This window comes from Takifugu rubripes, chromosome 17, assembly GCF_901000725.2.
Source record: "Takifugu rubripes chromosome 17, fTakRub1.2, whole genome shotgun sequence".
Classification (NCBI taxonomy): domain Eukaryota; kingdom Metazoa; phylum Chordata; class Actinopteri; order Tetraodontiformes; family Tetraodontidae; genus Takifugu; species Takifugu rubripes.
The window spans coordinates 12,353,474-12,380,160 of NC_042301.1; the positions used below are offsets into that span (position 1 = coordinate 12,353,474).

Below are 26,687 nucleotides of genomic sequence, written 5' to 3' on the forward strand. Positions count from 1 at the left end.
TTCTGCCCCTCCTCCTCCCCCGCTCCAAAGGCCAGTTGGCTGTGCTGCGGGAACTCCGGGATTTGCTGCACTTACTGGGGGGGGGGGGGGGGTCCTTCAGAGCTCCATATCAAACATTACACACAACCTTGAGGTCAAAGACACAGGAGACAGACTCTCTTTTGGCTTCCCGTCAGGCTCGTTTAGCTCCGACTGACGGGCTGGGAAAAAGGCCGCTGCACCTTTTTGTGTGGTGCGTTTGCAGCACCTGGTGTTTGTGCACGTCCTGTGTGAGCGGGACGCACGATGGCGGGACGCACAATGGCGGGACGTGCTTGTTGGCCCGCCTGCGCAATTATAATCCGTTTTACCTCGACAACACATCCTAATCCCTCTTCTGACACCATTTCGGATATTATTTACATGATTCCATTGGTGTGTTAGTCTCAGGTCAGGGTGAGAGTATCGACGGACCCCGTGGTGCGTTCAGGTACCAGAGCCGCCATCACAGTGAGGTCAAAGAGAAAGATCTTTATTTATTCATGTTCCGGCCACAGCAGGAAGTTCATCAGCGCATCGGTTCGGAGCTCCGGCACGCTGGGAAAAGCTTGACCTCAGACTGCCGGATCAAAAGGGACACGGGACACGGAGACAGCAGGACGTCGTCATTGGAGCCGCCTCACACGGCTGACGCTGGGGGAGCTCCGGCGCGGGGGATCCGTAGCTGTCAGTCCGCTTCCCCGGCTTTAAGATAAGGAGCCGGGCGGATTCAGCCATCAGCAGCAGAGAGATGAAGGCTGGGGGGGGGGGGGGGGGGGGGGGGCGGAGGATGAGCTGTGAGGATCTCTGGGGGGGTAAATCCTGAACGATGGAGGTGCACGTGTTGATATCTGCCCATCAAAGCTGATCAGCATCTAAACTTGACAGGAATCCACTGTTTGTTGGGGGGGAAACGCTTTTGATTCCATCTCCGTCCCTCCAGGGCGGCGCCGTCTCCTGTCTTCATCCCCGACAGAGCCTGAGGGGAGTTTGGACCTGTCCAAGACGAGATGGGCCGGTGCTGACCCACACGTGATTCCTGGGGTATTAAAGGGGCAGAGATGAGGAACACGATTCCTGGGGTATTAAAGGGGCAGGGATGGATTCCGGCCCGACGCTCCGGTGATGAACGATGGTGGTCGGGCGTCTCGCCTGCATCTCTGACCCCTACAGAATGTGGATGGTGGGGCAGAACCCTGTGACAGTTTATCAGAGAGACATGTTTGGGTCACCGAGCACCCCCACAGTCCTGACCCCCCCCCCCCCCCCCCCCCCACACACACACACACACACACACACACACACACACACAGAACCCCTTTCCCCACAGACCATTCCATCACCATCATGGATCACTGCTCCCAGTCAGTCCAGTTTCAGATGAGAAAACTTTATTCCAACCTTCCCAAACCTCCAAGTTCTTGAAAACAAACCAGCTTTTGTTCCTGTGGGCTGGAAGTTTGGACCTGGTTGCTCTTCTGTCCTTCACCTCGATCCATTTATTAACACCTCAGAGTCCGATCAGGGACGGGATCGGAGCCGCTCGGGTCTGAAGAAGTGATCCGCTCGACCTTGAGCAGACTGGAGAGACAACGCAGATCATTAATTCCTGAGACGGGCTTCACGTCTCGTCTTTGAACAGATAATTACGACGCTTCCACACCGTCCTGTTCAAGCCTGTTCACCGCGGTGGTACAGGTGAGCGGCGGCATCAGTTAGAGGTTCATCAGGAGCGTTGAAGGCCTCGTTGTTCTCCAGGATCCCTGAGTGACTGTATTTGAGGCTTCGGGTCTGTTTTTCTCAGCTTTTCTCGCTCTGAAGCTGCAGATTCGCCCCTGCTGAAGTGGATTCCGAGCCAACGCGCCGCGGAGCAGCGGGATTTGTGGTGAGAAACCTCTGAATGACGTGTTTTCCTTCTCGGAGAGGCTGTTGTTCCAAAGAAATAAAAGTAACCCCTTTTCCACCGAAGAACAACTGACTCGAGTGCAGTTTCCTGCAGAGAAACACGCTTGAAGTGGTGAGTGAAGTGATTTTGTCAGGGGCTAATTACGCGTTGCCATGGAAATACATGTTACTCTTTTAATGCTTTATTCTTCCTGGCTGTGATTTCTTCTTCCATGTGTTCCTGCTCCAGGTGGAAGACTTTTTATTTGGTTTTTTTTATGCTTTGATTGCTTCATTTGCATTCGTGCTTCTACCGGGTCGCTCAAACGGCCTCAAACCCCAACTGGGCCGCCTGAGGACGGCGCCGGCGCCGTCCCTCTGCAGCGTCAGCAGCGATGGATTCTGATGTTTCTGTCTCAGGAACGCCGGGTTTTTGCCCCCGACTCAGACGAGATTATCGAGTTTTGCAAAATTCGAAGCTGTTCTTTGGAAAACATTACCTGAAAATGTTTTGAAGAGCAATAAATCGCATCATAACCTCACGCCATGAGATATTTGCAAGCTAAAGCTAAAGCTAACATGTGTTCCTAAATGCAAGGGAATAAATTAGCGACAAACTTTCAAATATCCTTTTATATACAGTATGTCCTAATCCCGTAGCATTCCAATTATTCCCAAACGAATGACTGACAATATCGTCCTTTTTTCCCCCCAACATTTAAATGTGAAACTCAACCATTCCAGTCGGACCGGTTTGCCTCTCCAGGTTGGACCAGACTGTCTCACGTCTGCCCTTTTAAAGTGTTTTGGACAGACTGAGGACGCTGGCGGCCGCTCTCAGGAGAGCTGCGCGTCTCTTCACAAGGATGTCTGCCAACTTTGGGGAGTTCCTGTCCTTGAGCTCGTCAACATCTGAAGGATTTATTCAGCCAGGATGAGTGTGCTGCCGTAAACATTCATCTGGAAATGTGAGGCTGATGTAAAGAGGTGAGGCTAATCCAGCGGGGACGCCGCCGAGTGAAGGCGGTTATTAAAGGTCAGCGTTTGGCTCCGACAGCTGAGTCTCTTCTAATCTTCCAAACTTCAGCAGAAGATCAGCAGCAGCATCAGCTGGAGGCTGAAACTCCATCAGCATTCCCAGAAGCCAGTATCTTCAACGGCCAGGGGCACTAGTGCACAACAAACCAGAGCACACCTACAAAACTTTGGCAGCTGCCATTTTAGGTCTCGACATGTGAACCCGGAGCGGGAAGCTGTCAGAGGAGCCAGGTCCAAAGTCCAGGATTTAGCAAACTTTGTACAGCCTGGAGGAAGCTTCCAGATCAGAAGTTGTTCTGACATCAGAAAGTTGCTAATACTCCCGCTACCGAGGCGTTTTTAGCTAACGTCCATGTCAAACGGCACCTGAATGCAGCATTGTTTCCAACAGGCAACTTCGACTTCCCAGGAGCGAGGAGAGTGTGAGCGTAGACACTCCCACAGGGGGTCCACCACATCCTGATAGAGGGTGGACACATCTGTCCTGGTGGTAAATCTCTTTTCATCCAAACAGCTGCCAGAAAGGTGAATCCGGAATTTATTGTAGCCGCTGATTGATTGTGTTTTTCTGTTGCAAATGGGTACAAATATTTGAGCATCATGGTGGAAAAATCACAGCGAGGAACGATGACAAATAAGCCGGAGTTCAGAGTCAGGTTAGAAACACAAAGCTGGCAGCAAATGTGTGGAAGAGGAGGAGGAGGAGGAGGAGGAGGAGGAGGAGGAGGAGGAGGAGGAGGAGGAGGAGGAAGAGGGCCGGCGGGGAAGCCAGAGAGCAGACCAGCGCCTGCAGCACGGCGGCAAAAAGAGCCAGGAACCGTCGGTGGACTCCATCTGTGGCGGTGAAAACAAATGAACCGTGGCTTTAAAGCTTTATTCTGCTGAGCTGGAACAGTCCACGCCGCCAGCGGATGGAGGAGGAGTTACTGCTGAAGGTAGGGAAAGAAGAAGACAGTTCAAAAAGCTTCAACTAGCAGAGCGAAGCTGTCCCTCTTAGAGCCGAGGGCCCGGAAGATCACCAGGGAATCTGATGGGAGCGGGAGGGTCCTGAAAGAGCCCAAACTCCTTCTGTGGTGTTGCCAATAGCGACCCAGATGTGAAGCTCTGGAAGCTGTTCTTTTGCTACCTGTCCTGGACGGAGCTTCCAGAGCTGGAGTCCAAACCGCATCCTCAAGCTGACGGTTGATGATTCTCTTTGAGCCGGGCTGCTTGAAACTAAAAGTGTGGAAAATCTTTGAAGCAGCTCCCTAAATGATTCACAAATGTTGTCCCGGAAGCTTCAGTGACCCAGACACTTCTGAGCCGGCGAGAGTTCCAACTTCCAAACCTCAAGAATGTTCAGAAACTCTTTTTTGAACCTTTTTTAAGGATTTCTGACTGGGTACTGCTCCTTTTCCGTGTCCGTGCCGGCCTGGTAGGTGCATCCGCTAAGCTAGCCGTGCAGAGGGGCGGGGCATGTTGGGACACGCCCCCCTTAAAATAAGAAATCCCACCTGATGCAGCAGGTGAGCTTGATTTTAACGCCTCCACATCCCTCCTTCCCTCTAAAACTCATCACTTCTGTCAGCCTCCCGTGAGGGAACGTCCCCGCTGTGTTTGTGTCGTTAAATCTCTGTCGAGTCGCTCGGCTCACCTTGCCGCTGCTAACTGCACACCTGCGGAGTTCAGATTAGACCCGTATCCTGTGAGGAGGGAGCCGCCACTGCCACCTCTCCTCCCTTAATCTGGCCCCTCATCTGAGTCTCGTTAGTGCTGCTCCTGCTGAAGGAACCTCTTCTCCCAGAATGCTTCTGACGAGGATGGGATGCAGGAGGACATGTTAGCATGTTTGTGTAGCGCCGATATCGATTCACCGGCTCCACCCATAGGGACGATGGTTTATTGAACAATTCAGTAAATGCTAATGCTAACAGAGACAGCATGCTGCAGATGAGGACCTTCCAGTTGTGTGACAAGTTGTGTTTGACCAGCAGCGCTTCATTCCAACCCTCTACGTAGACGCTAAAGCCTGCAATTAGCTTCATTCTGCTCTGTACTGTGATGTTTGCTGCCTTCCCGGTATGGACGGTCGTGTCCACCGCTGCGGCTAATTAGCCACTGAAAACACACATATCTACACTGTTCTATGTGTTCTGGTGCTGGGTGGAGGTCACCTGACAAGTAATTGGACCCAAAGGATGTCTCTGGACCGGGGGCAGGTGTGGCTAACAGCCTCCCTCCAGAGGACACACGGCGAGATCGACTTTGTAGTGAAATCGGTCAGGAATTCTGAGACACACACACACACACACACACACACACATACAGAGGGTGTATGAGCAGTTCACAACACGCGGCTTATGAAGGCAAATAATGGACTAATTGGGATTATCTGGACAGGGGATTACAACTGCTGAGCAGGAAGAATCAGCCTGTTGGCAGGTGAGCAGCACAGAATTCTGGTCCGGCTAAACGTCAGCAACATTCAGCAGAAGCAAACGTCGTCCTCCCAGGTGAAAAGGTCAAACACCAGGCTGCTGAAGGCTTAGGGTCCATCAGAAATCACTGGATCTCCCGGTCCTGGTGTGTAGTTTAACTGGGAGCATGTCTCCTCAGGCCGCACAGCTGTCGTAGCACCTGAGTGCTGTGGAGCATCTCCAGACTCAGCAGGGGGCCACCACGCTTCTTGAATGTGCACCTGAGCGGAGGAGGTGGCGGCTGGTCGGGGAGCCGGTGTGTTTTCACCCCGTTTAACATGTTTCCTCTAACCGTGTGAACAGTTCTCAGTGATAAAAGTTAGCGATAGAGCGCAAAGGCTCCTTTTAGCTCCTCATCTGTTTGGGTGTCTGGAGGGGAGATGGTTACATAAACTCAGTAGGTGGTCCTTTAAATGTGGCCCGGGACACATTTGGGTCCTCACTCCTGGAGGAATGCGGTCACAAGTGTTCCAGACCACCTGGGATCGTGGTTTCTGTGAACGGATGTCAGGACGAGCGTCACGTAGGTGAAACCGCTAACGTCTGGTAGCTCGGTGTGTTGCTCAGAGAGGCCGGGGGGGGGGGTGTCTGGAAGAGAAGAGACGGAGAAGCAGCTTCTGTAGGACAGGATGCGGCAGAGACCAACATGCTGGTAGAAACAGACGGAGTTTAGCCCTGAAAAGCTCTTTTATGCAGACAACCATGTATTCTATGTCAACAAGTTGACCAGCTGTTAGCCGTGACAGTTATCAGTATTTCTCAGTCCCAACAGTGAACCCAGGACCCGGCACGGCCCTGGGAGCCTTTTCAACAGGAACACGATTCCTCCTTCTCTCCTTCCCCTGCTAATTAGAAGGGAGAAAGGCTCAGATGGATGATGACAAATGAACTTCACCAGAGACACGAGCGCCCTGAGTGGAGCTTCCACGCTTCCATTGTTAACAGGCTTCAAAGCCTTTTTTTCTTTTTTGTTCTTTTCAGTCACCCGGTTGATCCACATCCCAGCCCGAAAAGGGAGGAAAAAGTGACAAAATCACCCTCGTATTTATAGAACATCACACCGGAGAAGCAGCCAAGGCTGATTACCAACGCAGAGATTACGCTCTGGAGTCTTTCCTGACTCAGAGCCCAGCAGCTTTCTGACTGTTTGTCCTTCTAATTATGCATGTTGAAGATATAACGTGACAAAGGGGCTTTGTTCTGGTATCACAGCCTCCATCTAATTAGTCCTTGAATCAAACCCACAGCAGGTAGAAGCCTCCGATTATTACTGTTTTATAGCGATATATCACGTCTTTCCCTCAATACGCGACAAACTGCAGGTTTTTCCCTTTATGGTACTTTTGCTTCTTTTGCTTTGATCATCAAAGGAACATTTTAAGAGGATGCGTTGAAGGAGTCGCTAGTATCTTTAGTCGTGACCTGTTTTCTACTAGATGTTTTGAATAGACTCTGCTGGCAGATGTATATATTCAAAGCTAGCTTGATTTAATGGGCTCTCCTTCCTTTTCTCGTGGTTTAGCCGGTAGTACGATCGGCGGTCCGACCTTCTACTGATCCGTCCTCCCTCTCGGTCTTTATTTGATCTTGTGACAGGAAATTGGGCATCTCCAGTAATCTCATTTTGGGTTTTTGCCTTTTTCCCATGTCAAGTATCAACATTGCTCGTGTTTCTCTCGCTAATCACTTCGGAAACCTTCCATCCTCCACTGCGCAGCGAGACTTGTAGCGTCGGAACGCATCGACATGATAATGAATGATTTCTGCCGTCTCTGCTGGTTTAGTGTCCTTGGGGAGCATCTAATCGCTGACACACACCAGGAGCCAAGCTCTCTGCTGAGGGGACGATCCTGGTGATCGTTAGCGCTTATCTTTACCTGTCGATAGATTAACCCAACCCAGGGCTGATCAAATCCTCTTTGGTTTCCAGGTTTGTGGATTTGCCGACGGGGAGCAGCAGGCGCGTGCCTCCGAGGCATCAGCCAGAGGGACTTACGGGAGGTAATCGGGGCTGAGAGCAACGCTGAGCTACCGATCCATTAGCTTAGCCAGATTTGCACCTGTCGCTCTCTTAGAGTCACTCGAACGACAGCGCCTCCCTCTGCCGGTGCAGGGAACAGCCGCCGTCGCCGCCAGCAGCAGTTAATTATGCGAGATGTTTGGTGATTAATCACTAAAAGAGATCAACGTTGACTTCATTAGGGCTGAATTCATTAGGGACAATCTCGGTGGTTAAACAAACCATCCCGGTGGAGCTAACAAGGCGCTCTGTTTGGATCACTTCCTTGTTCTTGTCCCAAACGGAAGAAGGAAAACTAGATTTCTGGACTGCAGGTCGGAGAACGCCAGACTAACACCGAAAAACACACCCGTCAAGGCCTCATCAACTCTTCCTCTCAGCGGCCTCGTTCGAGAGCCTCTCTAGCGCGCCGCCGCTGATGCTAGCACGTAGACAGTAGTTGCGTTACCCTCCAGGGCTGTTCGGAGGCAGCCGAACCTCCGGCGGCTCTCAACACATCTATTGTCAGCCAGCCGAGGGTAATAAACAACTTTAGAAACGGAAGTTCCGCTCAGCCACGCTTGCAAAGAAAAAAAAGGGGAATTTGAAAGAGAGAAAGAGTCTGTCGACGACAAAATGACAAAAAGAAAGCGGGGTTTTTTTTACCCGTTTTAATGGCTCAATAAGGGATTAAACTACTAAAATCACCTGCACACAGATTTTTTAAAAAAAGGTTTTGTTGTTTCGGCACTCCTCTTTTTAAAATCTAATTTTCATAAACTGGGAGTTCTCACAATGCCGACGCATAAAGAACACTTAATAGCATTTCTGTTTTGAGAGGACTATAAGTAAATCCATTTTCTTAAGCGAGTGCAGAGGAGTTTAATGGTTTGTGTTATAGCCCAGCCAGAATTAACGTCCAACACAATAAGAGAATCACTTAAGAGCCATTAGCCTGTTTTGACAATCGCCTCCGAAGACGTAAAACGCTCATAGTTTGACTCCAGACACGTTTTAAGCTTCCAATTAGCCTCTAAAATTGAGCCATTTCTCCAGCTTTCTGTTTGACTCCTGACAGGCGCCGAGCTGAACGTCTGGAGGACAGAAGAAAGGAAATACAAAGGGAGCAAAGTGAATCGTCTAGTGGGGATCAAAGGAAAATAGCTGGCCGGCTGCTTTGATTTAGGAGGAGTTTTATCAAATCAAAGGGACCTGAGAGGGAGGTTCTGACCGTCTGCTGGTACCGTGGGAGGAACCCGCTGCTGCGGGACTCTCACGGTGATCAGGATTAACGCCAGGCTGACAGCAGCAGCCGGGTTCACAGGCAGATTGGATTTGATAAGATACATCGGCGATGACAGTTAATTTAGTTTTGGAATTGCGCGTTTCGCTCGATGGCGCCGCCGACGCCGCTGCGTCTTGTGTCGCCGTCCCTGATTTGACCACACGGGGTTGGAGCGTTTAGCCTTACGGGGACCTAAATAGGTGATTAAATCACGTCCGTTAATAATCCACGGCTCAATAATCGAGCACCTTATCAGGAGCTGTTCATTAAACGTTCTTGTTACCTTAAGCATTTTGAGAGGAGCTGCTAAATGCTGATCCTCGGCCAGAACTTTATCGTGAAGTCTTCTGGAGCTCATTAGCTCATTTAATCAACTCTTTGTGCTGGATTTTTATTGTCAGGCGATACAAAAGCAATGGTTTAATCCAAATGGGGCCTGACTCGATGCTTTTGCCGCAGTGAGATTATTATCTGAGTGGAAAAGGGCGATGACGCAGCCAGAGGGAGCCGGGAGATCTTGGCTCTGCAGCGCACCATATGCCTGAACCGGACAGAGACCAAAATAACCCTTGGAAACCGCTAAACCACTTGGCCCTGCTCGCCGAGTCCAAGCTTAGTCGCGTAATCACAGGCTAACAATGCCGCGATCTGCTAGATTAGTATTAAATCACGCTAATCTGCGCGCCAGTGTCACTTCTTTACCTGCCATCCGGCTGCTGTTTGAGCAGAAATATTACTGGGGGGGTTCTTGTTGCTGACTCAGGCTGATTTTGGTCTCTGAGCTGAGTCAGAGGCTCAAGACAGACGAGGGATGCTGGAGCTGCTGAGGAGTTTCTGATTCCACAGAAAACCGGTGATGTGGAAAGGCTACCGATGCTACGCTAGCTAGCACTAGCCTGAAATCTCCGTGTAGTTCCCGCCATGTGCAGTAGGGGGCGTTACCAGGCTCAAGGCGCCAAACTCGAGCCGTCAAAATTCACCAGGAACAGAAATTTGGCTAAAGCTCAACTGAAACTTGGCTAACTGTCCTCCCGGCCGTCGCCTAATCTAAATTAGCATCACGGGGCACAGAGACGAGGAGAGGTCACCAGGCCATCGCAGGGCAGAACCCCAGAGGGTTTAATCACGAGCCAATATTTTCATATCAAAAAGGGACGAAGATTCATTTGCTGGCGGCTCGACAGCGAAGCTCATTCATCATCCATGAGCTTTCAGCGGCCCCCATTAGCCAGTCTGGACGAAGACTAACGTAACAAACACAAGGTTTTACGTTACTTTAGCCTCAATAGTGGAAGCAGCGGCGGCGGCGGCCTGGGTTCAGTTTCTCTCCCGGCGCTGCAGAAAGGCTCTAATCTGAACTCTGGCTCGTCTTTTTGGGACAAACTGGCTCGTCCGCTTTCCTCCGCCTGACGAGCGTCTCATCCATCATCCCTCGGCGGACATGTCAGAGTGAAGCGCTGCCAGGAGGCGTTCTGCGGGGGTGTTCGGTCTGCTCCGCTCTCACCATATCTGGGATACAGATATTCGCCCCCCCGTCCCTGTCCTCGTCGCGCAGGTCCAGTTTTCGCTCTGACGAGAGCAACAAAAGCCGCTCGGGTCGTTCATTATGCTAACTCAATTTGTGTGCGCGAACAGGCTATTTGTGGCGCACGCTCAAACATCTGGAGCGGCTCGTCTCAAATGACACGTCCGCTCCGTGGATGGTAATTAAGATGTAGCGGTCGGAGGAGGGACATTTGGGAACTTTCTGAAGCCGGGGTAATGAAAGCGTTCGGGCCAGCAACAGCCTGGTTTGGAACGCGGCGCATTTCATCAAAAATGATCATATTTAGACTAAATTATACGGAGCGCGGCGGTCGGGCCGATCCCAGGAGAGCCGGGGGCTGGTGGGTACACGCCGTTATTGAGCCCCACGTTCACGGGAATCAGCCTTCTGCTCAAAGCTGTTGAAGTGTCGGGTCGTTTTCGTTTCTCTGGACGGACCGTCCATCCGTCGCTCGCCGCTCGGCCCAGAGGTGCTGACAGGCTTTGATCTTGTGTTTGTCCCCCTCGCTCCGCCACCGGCAGTCTGGGTCCGACTCGCTTGTGGGGCCATGATGCGTCACCATGGAGACATTGAGAGTAAGGACGTTAAAGGATGCGGCCCGTTGGCCGCTATCAGCTGCAGGTATATCCAGGTGGTTTATCCCAGCACAGATCAAAGCGAAGATCAAAGCAAAGGTGTGAAATGTTACCTGTGTTCCGACGTCACGTGATCAGTTCAAACCTAAAGCGCTGTCTGGTTACGCAGCTGTAGCAGTAACGTAAGGTCATAGTATGTATTTGTGCTAATGGCATAAAGCAGCTAAAGCGCTAGCTAGAGGCTTCGGCAGTTCAATCAAAGAAACCAAAATCCATCTACAGGGCCCGGAACAGACGTGCCGTTTGGAGACGAACTACACCTCTAATCCTCAGATTCAGCACCGGCGTCGCTTGTTTGTGAGCCGCAGAAACGCATCATTACCCTCCGAGCCAATAAAGCGCAGTAATGGCAATCACATGCTTCCCAAACACCCCGAACGCACCGCCGTGCCTGACAAACTCCCGACTGGAGGACGGATTAGAGGCTGCAGACGGATGTTTACGTTGCACCGAAGCTTGTAAAAGCATGAAAATGCTGTTTTGATGTCTTGGCAGGACGGGTTTAGAAAAATCCAACTGAGTTTATAGCACCTGAACGCATCACCGGGTTATTTTTCCGAACCTTTGAACCTTAAACAGTTCGTACCGGTGAACTCCGTCTTCAGGTTCTGTAAATATCCACAAACTGGTAGAAACACAGCTTTGCTGTGGCAGCTCAAAAGAAAAACAACACGTTGAAGCGGGTTACCGTCGTGTGCAGCAGCTAGCTGGCAGCCATGGCGACAGCGGGAAGGAAAGTAATTTAATAACTGTCCAAACAACTCAAGCACAACGGCAAACATCGGCGCCGTATCAAAGGAACAACGTCAAATTGCTTTTATCTCCCACGGCGATTCGAAGTCGCACAATCAGGTTGTGACCGAATACTGAGAATAATTACAGCAGTTTTTAACTCACAGGCGTTAGAGCTTTGTTTAATGCTAAAGTTTCACGATGAGAGGACGGAAAGGGAGGAGCCTCGGTCGCGGCGGTCCAGGCCGCGGCCTCACTGGACAGAGCTGAACGTCCCACGGTCGCTAAAGGAAACCAGCGTTGGCATCTCGGAGTTGCTTCTGCAGGCGAATCCTAGCGACGGGTCCCCAACATGGCCGCCCATCAACGTCCCCCCGACGCTCCAGACGGTGCATTCATGAACCTGTGTCCAGAAGCTGCTTCCATCTGCATCACAGCGCGTGTAAATGTGACGGGACCGAGCCGGATCCAGCTGACACGATAGCACAGCTAACACCATGGCACAGCTAACATGATAGCACAGCTAACACGATAGCACAGCTAATACAATAGCATAGCTAACACGATAGCAACGACCGCTCTTCAGCAATCAGCGTCTGGTGGCTCAAAGTGTCGTATCTGCCTCCTGCTGCAACAATCAGTGGCTGCTCCATGACTCCTAATTACATCAATCATCACCCACAGATGGGAAATGGTACGTTCCGCTTGATCCGGTTGGATTCTGTAGTTTCCTTCAAGGCGATTTCACTATAATTCCTGCCTCTCGGACACCGAAACGCCGTCTTTGATGCTGTCAGGAGGTCAGAGCCAAGAACGCCGTCACGGCGAGAGGGATGGAAAGTGGATTCTTTGAATTCTAAATCAGCGAGGAATCGAGCAAATCTATTGACGGATGGGACAATCCTGTCCGAGAGCCCCGGGAAGTTCATCCACATGTCCTTGTAGAGACGGGCTCCAGGATCAAAGAAGAGCCCGGGACGGTTGCTGGCATGCTAACTGCTAACATTTGCTGACAATTAAGATAGCGAGAGCGGCGGAGCCAATCAGACGCTCCGGTGTTTAAAGAGGGATTTCCTCAGCAGGAAACATCCCATTTCTGCTGGTCCTTGTGTCCTGGGGAGGGAGGGGGGAGGGGGGCGGAGCCATGCAGACGCGGGGTGAATGTGGGATTGGTTTTTACCCGACGTCCCTGGGGCTGTTTTTGTTGGACAGGTGGACGCTAGCCTAATTACCCCTCCCCCCCAATCCCCTTTCTGTCTATTCAGACGACTCTGGAAGTTTTTGGCGTTGCGGCATCAAGCTGCTCCGCCCTCGTGCGCGTTGCCGGCATTGTTTGCGCACGAGGTCGCCTCATTAAATGAGCGGCGGCGCCGCAGCGTTTAATGTGTTTACACATTTCATTTGGATCAGATTAAGCAGGATTGGGAGCATTAATCATCCAGGAGAGGGAGGCGTTCCCCATACGCCCCCCCCCCCCCACACACACACACACATCTTCTGAATAAAATTCCGAACTGACTGCGGAACCTCCTGGACTCGTCTCCGGCCTTTTCAGTTTCAGCCAACTGAAGCAGAACCTGGTGGGGATGGAACAGAACCGTCCTGACGAGGAAGGTCGGGGTTAAAACCCGTGAAGTTCTGATCTTCTAGTGCTCCACTCCTTCCTCCTCAGCGTTTCCTGTGTTTGGGTTTAGTCCCGCTCAGGTCACGCCGAGAGCAGCAGGAGGAGAGAAGCCACGACACCATGTAGGAGCGGCATGGAGACGAACTCTGACACACGCACACACACACACGCACACACACACACGCCGCTCATCTTGCCGTGTTTGTATTGTCTGATCTCATTGTTCAAAGATCACACATGGATCATATTATTGGAAGACACCAACTATTCAGGCTTCCCTTCATCACATGCTACGTAGCGCAGCCACGGTTAGCTTAGCTTAGCTTAGCTTAGCCATCCAAATGTGCAGAAAAGCCCTTTTTGTTCTTTATTTGGCTTCAATTTCTCCTCCAGTTCCCATAATTATGTGGATCTGGTGCATGTTTTATCACTAGAGGATGCGGTGGGTTTGTTTATGGGGGGGACAGGGGGGCGAGGGGGGGGGGCGATTAGCTCTGATAGGCTGACATTAAACCGAATTGCTCGTCGCTGCTTCTCCCGCTCTGATACCAGGCTGATGAGCTTCTGCCTGGTCCAGCAGATGAACGTAGCCCCCTCCGTATTTAAAGTGATAACATTTAGCAACTGTTGGGCCGTAAAGGCAACAACCCCCCCCCACACTCCACCCCCCACTGTTGTTTGCCTTTTAAAAACGTGCGACATCGATCTGTTCACCCGCTGGAAACACTGAACCCTGTTACATTCCTGAAACACTGGAAAATTCTAATTTAGAAGGAACACACACAAACACACACACACACAAACACAAACACACACACACACAAACACACACACACACACACGCGCGCGCACACCTGTGTGAGCAATGATTTCTACTATTGCCCAGTTTCGTGTTACAAGGCACCCCCCCCCCCCCCCCCCCCAGGAGTCTGAGTGTCTGCTCTCTAAATAGAATTGACCTCTGAGCAAACCTGATGCTGCTACTGTCTTTAGCTCTGCATCAGAGGCATGTGCGTGCGTGTGTGTGTGTGTTTGTGTGTGTGTGTGAGGGAGAGAGAGATGAAAATCCTCCCTGCTTATTTGGGATGGGGGGGGGGGGTGTTCAGGAAGCTGTAATTTTACTGGATTTTGATTCAACACAACAGCAGAGCTGCTGTGTTTCTGTGTTAGCTGGCAAATATCAAGAGAAGCAAATCCAAAACACCAGAACCAGAACATCACTCACACACACACACACACACACACATTTTACCATCACAAAAATCACATCAGGATGAAGAAGAAAAGAAAGGCAGGAGACAGAGTTTCAGCAGGAGGCTGGTGTTCCGGTTCCTCGGTGGTTTCTGGTGCAGAAGGTTTCGGGTCCGTCTCTCCTGTGTTCTGGATGGATTCTGTCAGGGTGTTTTTCCCCTCCAGGAAATATCCTGGTGAATCCCTGAATCATCTGTTGTCTCCAGACTTTATGTTTTACACCAAACATGAAAGAGAACCTGTTGTTTTCATCTTAAATGCTGAAGAACCTTCAGAGAGCTTCTCTAACCCGCCGTCCCCGAGCACCAGGAACCTTCCTGTGAGACGGTCCAGAACTTCTAACATCTCTGGTCCCGATGCTACGATGCTACGATGCTACGCGGCCCAGCCCCTGAGGAGGCGGCTGCAAATGGCCGCCAGCTGGCGCGGTGCAGAGGTCACGGCGAGAGAGCAGCCCTGGGGCTTCATAATTAGCAGGTCTTCACCTGGAACTCTCCATCCCTTTTGGCTGTCGTGCCGGAGCTTTGGCGGATCAAAGCCGGGGGAGCGGACTCCCTCCAGCACCTTTTAAATATTCACCCAACACATGTTCGCAATTACAGGCGTTTGGAGGCTGAAGAAGCATCAAAATAAAGGAGGTCTCCTGACCGAGGTCGCCAGTTAATGACGGCTGGAGCGCTAGCGCCGTTAGCTTAGCAGCAGTGTTCCAGCTCCTCAGGCCGACCGCGCCGCCTCTGTTGCTGTTCACTCGTGCAGCCCCACGGCGAACGTGCAAATCCGACCGCCGCACTTTCCGCTCCGGCGTCCAATAAGACAGAACGGGGTTCAGGACGCTAACAATAACAGCGGCGAGGCTGGAAAATGGAATCGGGGGGCAGAGAACCCAAAGTGAGCGAGTCCGGTCGAGCCTGCGCCAGGCACGGGCCCAGAGGACTTGGCCGACAGGAGGTTTGTGGGCGGAGCCGCCGCCGCCGAGGTGGTCGGCGGGACAGATTTGAGGGCGGCCGCAGATGCTGAGGAGAAGAAAAGTGATTGTGGGAAAGCAGCAGTTTCCAGTGGTGAGCTGGGCTCCAGTCAGGATCCGACTGGCAGACTGACTGTCTCTGGAAGCTGCGGGTCAACGTCGGAGCAGGAGGATCTCTGAAGCTCCGGAGACGACCCCCCCCCCCCTTCCCCGCTTTGTCCTTCTGCGTCGCCGCGGAAACTGTAAACAACCCTGGAGAGTTGGCGAAGGACCTGGTGGAAAGAAGGAGAGCTGGGAGATGTCCTATTGGACTCTGGAAGTCTGGCAGCAGATCCGCTCCGGCCTTTAGATCACGTCACACATGCTCCTTCAATCAACCTGGCTCAGGGATCCGCTGCTCCGTACGTCCAGCACCAAGGTTCTATAGTAGATCCCATGGCTGTAAAACAACCTAGCGTCCATCCCGTCACTTGTTCGATGATATTACAGTAGCAACGCCAACGAGCTAGTCAGGATGTTATTGCTACATCGTCCAATTGTAAGAATCCTCAATAAAGTTTCTAGATAAATACGATAGGTTGATCATTTTTGACGTGGTCATTTCATGGTCCAGAGGGGGGTGTTGTAGCCCCCCCAGATCGTGGCCTCAGCAGGATCCTGAGGTCATTGAGCTCTTCTGCCCTCGTGTGGCTGTTTTTTTTTACTCGAGTATCTTCAATCAGTTGTTGCTGTCCTGCTCCTGAATGTAGCATCATTAGCTGGTCGCTGCTAGCGAGCGGTTAGATGAAAGCGGCTCGTCATTGAAGGACCTTTGAAACCGTCGACCAGGTTATTCCGCTTCAACCTGGATCATATTTATGTGGGTATCCAGCGTCTGCATCAGCAATGAGGAAAACAGGAAAAAATTGCTCCGGATCCCACCGGATCCCCAGGTTTCCTGTCTATTTACTGAATTATTGCTAGTTTTCTCCCCCTCGGTCGTACAGTAGGTATATTCTTTAGTTCCCTGCAGCTCATTACAGGTTCGCCGGTTATTCTGGAACCCAAAAACGGGGGAGGAACCCGGGAAAGGTGACGCATCCATCGGGTCTGATATCGGCTCCCTCAGACGTTTGATTAAGGATAAAACACCTGATCGCGTTCACCAAAAACACCCGCCTCCACTTCCTGTTCTGGAAGAGTTTTCTAAGTCTCGTGCGCCCGATCAACGTCGCAGCCTTTGAAGCCAAACATCTGACGCCTAGCACATTGAACGCGCGTGCTAATTGAGACATTACAGACGAGCTGTAAATTTAAAAAAAGCAGCTGTTTATCTCTGTTAGCTCCTCTGATGCCACGGCGGGCTAATTAAGAAAGTGTTAGATTTATTGACAGAAACGTCCTCAGAACAAAGTTGAATCGTTAGCCGAGGGAAGCAGCACATCCAGGGGAAAGAAATGCTACAGCTTTATTGCTAATAAAAAAGAGGCCTCTTTCTGTTAGCATTGTTGCTACATGGTCATTTCCTGAGGATGATACATATTAGATTAATATATTAGCAACAAATAAGCAGCTAAAGTGTGGGATGCTATCGCTAATACCAAAGTTAACCTTCAACAACAGGGCTCTCAGTCCAGAAACCGGATCCCCAACGATGGCGACACGCGTTCTTTGCGTAAACTTAAATATCGGCGTTTATTTGCCTGTTTCTGAAGTGGCTGCTGTCCTAAATATCCAACCAGCTACTCCTCCGAGCGACTTCGCGCCGGTTGTTCGCCGCAAACGAAAGCGATAAAAGACAAGCAGTGAATTATCGGCCACCCGTCATGTCGGCGGCCGTATCTCGCCGCCGCAGGTGCTTTGACTCAAGGTCACCTGCGTCTGTCCACTCGTTAATCTGCTTCAGAAGCACCGCGGCGCTTCTTTTGTTCGACCCGACTCCGGAGCGAACCCGCGGCTGCCACCTGGACCGGCTTTGTCCGGTTCGATCCGGCCGTTTCCGTCAAACGCCTTCGTTTTGAGGACATTATGCTTTTATTAGCGGAGCAGCGCCGCTGGCTGAGAGCGACCTTTAGCCGCCGGTTTCATTTCTAAGGAAACTTTAATTTGCCGTCGTCTTCTGCTCTTGGAAGGCTGCGTAATATCGCACAGCTGTTGACCTTCGAGGATCCCGGCGCTGGCTAACGATGATTCCTGGAGGATTTCCTTAAATCGAGGCTCTTCCGAATGGAAGGTGAATTCCAGATGGAAAAAAGTGTTCCCTTTCTTTTTTCAGCCCTCCTCAATGAGCAGTGAGGGGAAGAGAGCGAGATGGCGTCAGTGACGTCCTTGACCTTTGACCTCGCCAGGAGGTCCGTGGAAGAGGCAAACCGACCGAATCGCCATTTACTTCCTCTACTTTCACTCCCATTTCTTGATTTTCCACTTTCAGTATCCATTTTTCTTCGTCACAGCCCCCCCAAATTAAACTGGGCACATTTTCAACAGCGATCAGTTGAAATTCAACCGTCCGACCATGCGGAATATTGCCGATGGTGCCGGGGAAATTAGGGAAACGGGGCCGATTCCTCCGATAACGAAGGCGAACATACTTTTGCTCCCCCATCCCCAGCAGAAAAATATGTTGGCGGCACTAAATTAGTTTTCTCATCAAACGCTCCGGTGTCAACGGTAACAATCTGCTCCAAACGCGGCCGGAAAAGACCGAACGGGGGCTTGTGAGAGAAGCGCTACCAACTCCAATCAGAACGTCTCCACTTGGATTGAAAATTCTGCTGGAACGGTTTGAAAATGATCTGAAATCACGTCGGAGCCCAAAATAAGAACAAGCGCCAGTTCTGTTGATTTGGGCCTAATCAGGGAGGCCATTCCTGCGTTTAGGATGGATTATCCCAGAAGGACACAGTGGGAATGACGGGAATGATGATGTCTGGATCACGCCCTCAGGCCCCCCCGGTATAAAAGCCTCATTGTTATTCAGTGGTGCCGCAGCCTCCGAAGATAAGAACCACTTTTATCGCAGCCACATTTAATAGTTTGAGCAGAACGGACTGACATTTTAAAGAACATAAACAAATAACCTGCCCCCACACACACACACATACATACACACACACACACACACTTGTGCATCTGTCTGCCTGATGTACGAGCCGTCGCTGCGCAAAGGTCAAAAGTATATAAAAAAACACAAAAAAACGCAACAGTGTTGTTCAGAAGTGCTGTGTTTGATCCGAGGCTCAGCGTCGTGTTGAGGTCGACGCACCCGCAGCAGCGAGCGCTTGTGAAGCCTGAGTTTGTTGCTACGGTTACACGTCAGCCGACAGACCTGATGTTATCACGCGTGAGCCGGTCACGGATCACATAACCTGAGTTTTTAAATCAGAAGGCAGCCAAATGCTAGCATATGAGTAAAAGAGAGATTTATTAGCCGGCAGAGATGCTAAAGGCAATAGCAACGGTTCCATCATCAAAGAGGGACAGAAAAAAGCTGTTTGAGAGGGTTTCTTCTTCTTTTATTAAAGAAAGGGGCCCTGCGCTGGTTCACAAAGTGCGTTAGCAGCTAGCAACATTCAAGCTAATAAAGCAGAGGCTGATGTGAAATATGTAAATTATAGAGTTTTAATGTTTTTTCGCCTGTAACATCGGTCAATCTTTGCGTGTTTTGCTGTGATTTACCAAGAAAACTACGAAATAACCTTCTGCATTTTGAGGAACTTGTTCAGATGACGCCACGACCGCGTTAGCATGTTTCCAGTCAAGCAACTCAGCGTCTGTCACAGAGCAAATAAAAATCCACTTTTGAACTCAACCAGTCCGCTTTAATGACCTCTGTTCTTTATTAATCTTTTAATTTAAAACGCGGCGATCAAAAGAATAATGACAAATCCAAACAAACCCGAACAGCCTGGAGATATCCTGGCCTCTTTCTCTGTCACAACCGTACGATTTTGATTAAACGAGGAGTTACGGGACTCAACTTAATGAGAATTTGGTTTTGTTTCTCCCTCGCTAATTAGGTCTGTCAAAGCAGAACAAATTGGGCTTGTACGCAAATGAAAAATTGAATATTAATTAAATCATGTATAGAAGAATCTTGCTCGAATGCTAAAAGCCGCCGGGCTGCGGTTAGCCGTCGCTATGGAAACCGCAGTCGCAAACAAATCAGGATGAAGTGAAAGTTTTCCAACGTCTCTGATGGGGCGGGAGAGGCTGCTGGTGGGAATAAAGCTGATCATTTTAAAATGGAAACCAGCTGCCCTCAGTGTGATTCTATCGTCTGCTCACACACACACACACACACACACACACACATACACACACACACAGTGGTAAATAAACAGTATAAACCAGGTGAAGTTCTCCAGCAGGAGCGTTTATGTGTTTATCAGATTTATCCTAATCAGATCAGCCGTTATCTGATGTCACATCTCGCCGTTTCCATAATCACTGAAAAGGTCTGATAACGGGAGAAATCTGGTAATTATCTGATTTCCACGGACTCGTAAACAAGCTGTGAACAGGCTGTAAACAGGTTGTGAACAGGCTCCATTGGGAAAAAGTGTCACTTTTCTTATTTTGCCATTTTTGGAATCTCATCTCCAGGTTTCCGATCTCATCTCATCTCTCACACAGGCCCCGCCCTCCAGGCCGACCCGGGTCACACCGGTATCCCCCCCCAAGAACAACCTGACCTGACCGCAGGGGTCTGAGCTGGAGGAGCCGAGGACAGGAAAGGATAACGGGGGGGGGCAGAGGAGACTTGTGCAGACTGCCAAACAGACGGTGGCGTCAGCAGCGGGGGGGGGGGGGGGACTGTTGCAACACTAATGCGACAGACAAACACAAACGCACCATCGTGCACGCACACCTCCCTCCTTCCATGCAGATGAGCCGAACACCCTCCTCTCCGGTCTGGACCCGCCATTAATGTCCCGCGCTAACGTTCATCAAGGCTGACGCTAATGAGGTGCTGCTGCTTATCAAATGGGGGAGGGTCACATGATCACACAGGCCGCCACAGGCCGCTGTTGCAGGATGTGAAGACGGGAGCCGGGAACGTTCGGGACAATCCGTCAGCTGAAGAACAGCCAGAAATGATCGGCCTTTGGAGGCTAAAATACCACAAACGGCATCCACGCTGCCTGACGGGACAAAAACAGGCTTTTTTGGTCACATGGTTGTCATTCCGGAGTCTTTCCGCGGACTTCTTGGCCCGCTTTTATGACACCGGCATAGCTGCGGCTGTACATGACGGAGTTACGGAGGGATTCATTAGAGGCTCCCCGAAGACGACCACGCAAACAAAGACGGCGCTCCTTTGCAAATCCACCAGAGATGCCCAGACATCACTGCTTCTTCTGCTCTTTGTTTACTTGTTTGTTGTTGTTTCTGACAGCGCGTCAACGCCGCACGTTCTGCCGCAAAGCTCCCGGCAGAAGGATCAGAGCGGGATCGCTTCAGGAGCCTGCTCGTCTTTGAGGTCTTTATGTTCAAGAACCGCGTCGGCATGAGACAGTGAACGCACCGCCGCCACCGTTAGCGTAGCTGCTGCACTGTTAGCGTAGCTGCGGCTGTAGCGGCAAAATGAGCAAATGTTTGGACGAATTTGAGAAGGATTCTACCCTTTGACCCAGTTCTGACTCGTCTGACCCGAGGCTGTTCGAGGGTTTGTAGAAGTACGCCTGGAATTACAGGTTTGGGCTTTAGGGGTCATTACTTCTTGGAACTTCTCGGAAAAACCACATAACCCAGCTCAACACGGCCCAAACAGCCCCCCCCCACGGTGGGTGAATCTTGTCCAGGATCCCCTCCCACCCCGCTAATGGTGGCGGGCACTTCCCTCACCAGGGACTGTTGTTGGTGGTTCCACCAACTTCCCAGAAGGATGGGGGGGGTAATTCACAATTTCTGCTTATTTCAAGAGAAAAGCTTAAGATTGTCCAAAAAAAGCCCTAAAAAACCCAATCTTTTTTGCTTTGGAAAACTTTTTCTTGTTATTTAATTCTTGTTTGATTTTTACGGGAAATTCCAGCTCAGCATTGATGGTGGGGGTGGGGGGGGGACCTGTGGTTTTGGTTTGTGAAGAAGTCTTCAGACTCTCACCCAACCAAACAAGAAAAGCTGCAGTGAGTTCGACAGTCGAGGTACGCCGACCTTTGACCTCTGACTGTAACAAACAGCAGGACGGCTTCGTGTGGTGGGTGCTTGAAGGCCGGAAACCTTCTGAGACCGGAGGAGGGACCAGTTTTATAACCTCAGGAGGGATCAGGGGGACACCTGGGTCAGGGCGTGACCTCATTAGGCTCCGTTAGGGTAATCGCCCACATCCTGAGTGACCCGAATGGAGGCGTGAAACGGGCTTTTCCCCTTCAATCCCCCACAAACTTTCACCATTTTTGACTGCAAAGGTGTTTTAGAGGACGTTAAAGGGTCTCCTCTAAAACATCAAAGCATTTGCTTTGATTCAAAGCAAATGTCCGACTGTTCCGGCCAAGTCGGGCTTCCGATGTCTGTCCGATGACGTAAAGAACCTCCCGGATACACAGAAATCAGGCAGGAATAGACTTCAGAAGGAGATGATGTGGAGGAAGCAGATCAAAGGGAATTGGACGCAGGTGGAGCACGTTGAGGCAGGAGGACAGAGGAAACATCCCATCCAGGAAAAACTAAACCCAGATGGAACAAACTCGACCAACCCCCCCGTCTCTTGCAGCTCTGCTGACAGCAACCCCTCACCAACAGAGATTACCTTCCTGGCTGATTCCCTTTGGATTACAGTCCCTATCAGCACAGAGAGCCGGGTATCCGTGTCAGCGTGGCGGGAACCTGATGGCAGCTCCGGCTCAAAGCGTTCGTCCATGAAATATGTTTGCCCGCAGAGAGATTAAAGGGACAGGAAAACGTTGACGTGCCCCCCCCCATCGGTGTCCCGTCGCTGCCAGATTTGACAGATACGACAGCGTTAGCAGATACCGAACCCTGTTCCAGTGACGAGACGCTTCCGAAACACTGATCTGCTGAGGAAACCAGGCCGGAAGCTTTGGGAAGAGGCCACAGCGCCACATTTGTCCCCGTTATTCCGAGTGTTAGAAAGGCGGATTTCCCTCAACCTTCGGCGTGTTCACTCATCCGGCTCATGACGGCGACGTGCTCCGGGATCCAGGATTGAACTGATCTCATTCCTGCGTCGCTCCGGGTCGGCCGGCATCAATCATCCCCCGTAAGAGAGGACGGGAAATAAATAAATGATGGGATGTAGAAAGGTGGCACGTGCGAATGTGAAGCAGGGGAGGAAGAGAGTCGCGTTAAAAAAGGGTCTTTAATCTGTGACGCACGGCAGGAAGTGACTGGAGCTCCGGGGAGGGTCGTCCCCGGCAACCTCGACGGCATCTGGTCATGTGGGAAACATTTAGGAACGAGACAACGAGCTTGGAAGAGCAACGGAGCGACAGCGGAATATCACATATTGCTTTTTGGGGCGTTTCCCTCTTTCCTTCTGTCCGTGCGTCTGTTCGTCCTCCTCCTCGTCACTCTGATGCTTCCCACCTGTGTCTAATTAGCTCCGCCCCTTCTGCTGTGCACATTAGCTGGCTGCTCCCACTGCCTGCGCGGTTGAGTCTCCGTGCACGTCTTGACAGTAACGAACCCTTTTGACCTCCTCCAGTCATGTGCCGCCCGTAGCTGACTGGTCTGGGGTCTGTTAGATTAACTGGGATCAGCCTCCACCTCTTTAATTCCATGAATACAATATTTATTCCATTAAAATTCCTGCAGATTCAGGATGACGCCCACACGTGTCACCTTGGAACTGGTTTTCACACTGATTAAATCATCTGGGAGTGTGGAACCGGTTTTTGCTGGACGGCACCAGAATCAGCGCAGGATTTCACTAGAATTTCATCACTCTGTCCACATGCGACCCCCCCCCCCCCCCCCCCCCCTCCTATTCCTGTTTAATTGGATGCCAGCCGGTCCGTCCCACACTCCTCGGGGTGACGCTCGCCCAACAACCTCCCTGACCATCGGCTGTTTCTGGTAAACACAAACCCGGCATCAGCGTTTCTGGGTCCACAAGATGGCCGACCAGGCCAAAACACGACATCGTGAAGAAACGGCGAACAAACGCCCCCTTTGTGGATCCGCCCGGATCTCAGCCGCACTCCTGGAGATGCACGCGTTAAATGACATCCATGCTAATGGTTTTCCCTCCCCACCACACAGAACGAGGGTTCACGGTTACGAGGCGGAGATGATTGAAGCTGTTTGGGAAGATTGAGCAGAGATGGAAACGTTGCTTTTGGACTCGTTGTTCCAGAAGGCAGGAAGACGGGAGGAGCTCCAGAACATCACAGCGGATCATAAAACGGGATGTTTTCTCCCGGGCGGCACTAAAATACCTGCCGCTACATGCAAGCACGGTCGTGCCGGCACAGATATCTCTGCTTTCATCAGTCGAGGAATGTTGCGTTTCCATATCAGACGTCGTATAAAGCGGAACGACGCGCTGCTGCCGATGTTTCCAGGAGCACAGAAGCACGAGAGCGTGGCGAACGCCCCATTCTAACGCCGTTATCAGCTTAGACACGCGGCAGCCATCAAACCCACATTTCCATGGAGATCTGAGCGCTGGTCACCTGACATCAGACACTTTGCTTCTCCAGATCCAAGCAAATCTCGCCGGAAAGGAACGTTTTTGATTCCTGGTTCTGTTTGCTTGATACTTTGGAACTTCGACGCGTTTGAAGCCCATGAGACCCACATCGGCCACCCAAATCTCCCTGAAATCTCCTCAAAACACAAGACTTGAGTCTGTTTTCACATGTTTCTGCCTAAAATGAGGTCCAGGCGGCTGATTAAACAGCTCAGTAAAGTTTTGCCTCGACGTCCGCGATCCGTCTCTGATGTACATCACTCCCCAGCATCAACCGCTGGAGCAATTAACCCGCAGTTAATTAGAAAGCGTTCCCTCCTCTAATTCACTTGGGGGGGCCGGGGGTGCGGGATGGTACAGTGGGTGATTCATGGCCCACTGGTAATCACGCAGGAGCAGGAACCAGAATACTTCAATTCATCAGACCTTCGCACAAATTGCCCAGCGCAGCTCCATGATTTAGCTGTGTTTACTCACCCAACGTATATCTCGCCCGAACATCCTCCTCCTCAAGTCGGGTTTGGGTTTTCCGGACGGTTTCAGCGCAGTTTTCCGTACCTGTGAAGAGCATTTGATGCTATTTCAGTGACTCTGGGATCCAAACAAGGTCAATTAGCTTCAAAATTAAAGCATGGTCATGCCTGTCAACTCCATGTTCAGAAGAGAATTCCTGACCTCAGGTACAGTCTGGACGAGCCAATTATTTCCCATGATGGACTGGTAACCCCCCCTCCCCCACATGGAGTAGTCCTGCCAAGTGAAGCTGGGACAGACTTCAGCACCCCCAGAGTTCGGAGAGATTGATGGAGGGGCTGATGTTTGGTGGCCACTTGTGCGGATTACAAAGACGTCCCACATCCTGAAATCTGATTAGGATCAATCAAACTGGGAAAAGGCCCCCGCAGGAGTCCCACTTGAGGGATTATATCCCATCTGTTCTCTGGATCCCCCACAAGGAGCTGCTAAAAGTGCCTGGGAAAGAAGAGTCTCATGAGCTAATCCCAGATTAGTAGATTTGTCAGTAGAAATGTATGGATGCAGAGACTGACTCAGCGATAAAAGTAAAGAGATGACGGGGATGAATAAGAGAAGCAGAGGTCAAAAGATTCTTTTAGTTTAGGCTCTTCGTGAGGGCTCCACCAGGCAGGGGTGAACACACCTGGAATGTCGGAAAATGGAATTTTCTCAAGGGAAAATCTTCCCCTTTGACTTCTAAGTCTGATTGGAAAAGAGAAGAAATGAGGGCCTGAAGAATCAGAATTCCTGATGCGAGGTGGTCGGGAAGCTCTCATGCCTCTTTAGATCCTCTTTTAATCGGTATTACCGCCTTGATGACATCATCCACCAGTTCAAGAGTTGGTTTCCTGACTAAAAAAGGAGCACCTGACTGGGACATCTGTTCCTCTCCAATCACAGCGGACCTCAGCTGTCATTTTTCATTAGAACTCTAAACACGTTCTCCAAACCCCTCCCAGAACCTGCTGCCACTGCTGCCATCGTCGCCATGGTTCCTCATTAGTTCAGCCTTGAATCCACTCCGGAGCTTCCAGCCCATATTCCCGTTGTGCACCTATTTGCATGAGTATCTGATGCCCGATGAGGGTATCGGATCCTGGCTGCGAGTTTGTAGAGCTCAAATTCGAGGCCGGGCTCACGTATTTGCAGCTAACAAAGCAGGCAGGAAGCCGCAGTGTCTGCTTCTCATGAATAAGAATTGGGCGTCCGGATCTACGGTGAAAAATCCCATTTGAAGCGCCTGCACAAATGCAGCGCATCAATTTACTGGCAGCGCGTGAACCGGTCCTGGCAGAACCGCCGCAACACCGACTCCCACCTGAAGCTGCGAAATGGCGGCCGAGCGCGTCGCTCCCGCCTTAACCTCCCCCCCCCTCCCCCTCCTGCAGAACTCGCTTATAATGCATCAATTTCTCGCGGTGCTGACAGCATAAGGAAAAATGATGTAGCGTGGGATTGGTGAAGATGTCACACCTGAAAGATTGGACTTGTCTCGTTTCGATGGGTACGGGATGACCTTCTTGTCGGAGCGCTGTGCAGATACGGAGCCGGACTGTCGTGAATGTAACCCCCCCGGGTGGGTCGGACGCCAGCTGGCAGCTCAATTACCACTCGGCTGGAGAGGGAGAGGAAGAGGGAGGGAGTCGCTCTTCAGCTGTTCGCCCATGCACATGACTCCCAGTGATCTCTGCCAGTAAAACGGGAATCTCCAATTATCCACCTGAAAAACAACCCAGCCTGGCTCTGCCCCCCCCAAACGCAGAGACGTCTGTGCATCTGTAACGTGGGCTTTATCTCCAGGTCCATGTTTTTAATAGGTGCTGCTGCTGAGTCGATGCTAACAATAATAAAGTTATGCGGTCTGAACTGCTAAATCTTGCTATATCATAAGATGAAAACACTCTTTGTGGCTTCCACCATTTTATTTTTTCCCCATACTTCTTATTCAACTATACTCTAGTCACTTCCGCATGTGTCCACAGGAGGCAGCAGAACTCCTCCCAGCCAATCACGGACGATCAGGCTACGTCAAGTAAAGACGCCTGACCAATCAGGAGTGACTTAAATGTTTCAAACTATGGTTCCACGTACACACCAAAGAGTTCCT

The 26,687-nt window shown here is 51.0% G+C and overlaps 1 long non-coding RNA gene across 1 annotated transcript; it reads right to left on the bottom strand.

Moving 5' to 3' along the window:
• Nucleotides 1-1,446: 1,446 nt before the first annotated feature.
• On the bottom strand, nucleotides 1,447-26,179 carry LOC115253385 (uncharacterized). Its single transcript, XR_003891725.1, has 3 exons — nucleotides 26,054-26,179; nucleotides 24,542-24,622; nucleotides 1,447-1,599 (listed from the first exon to the last, which is right to left on the bottom strand). It is a non-coding gene; the product is annotated as an uncharacterized lncRNA (long non-coding RNA).
• Between the last annotated feature and the right edge of the window lie 508 nt (nucleotides 26,180-26,687).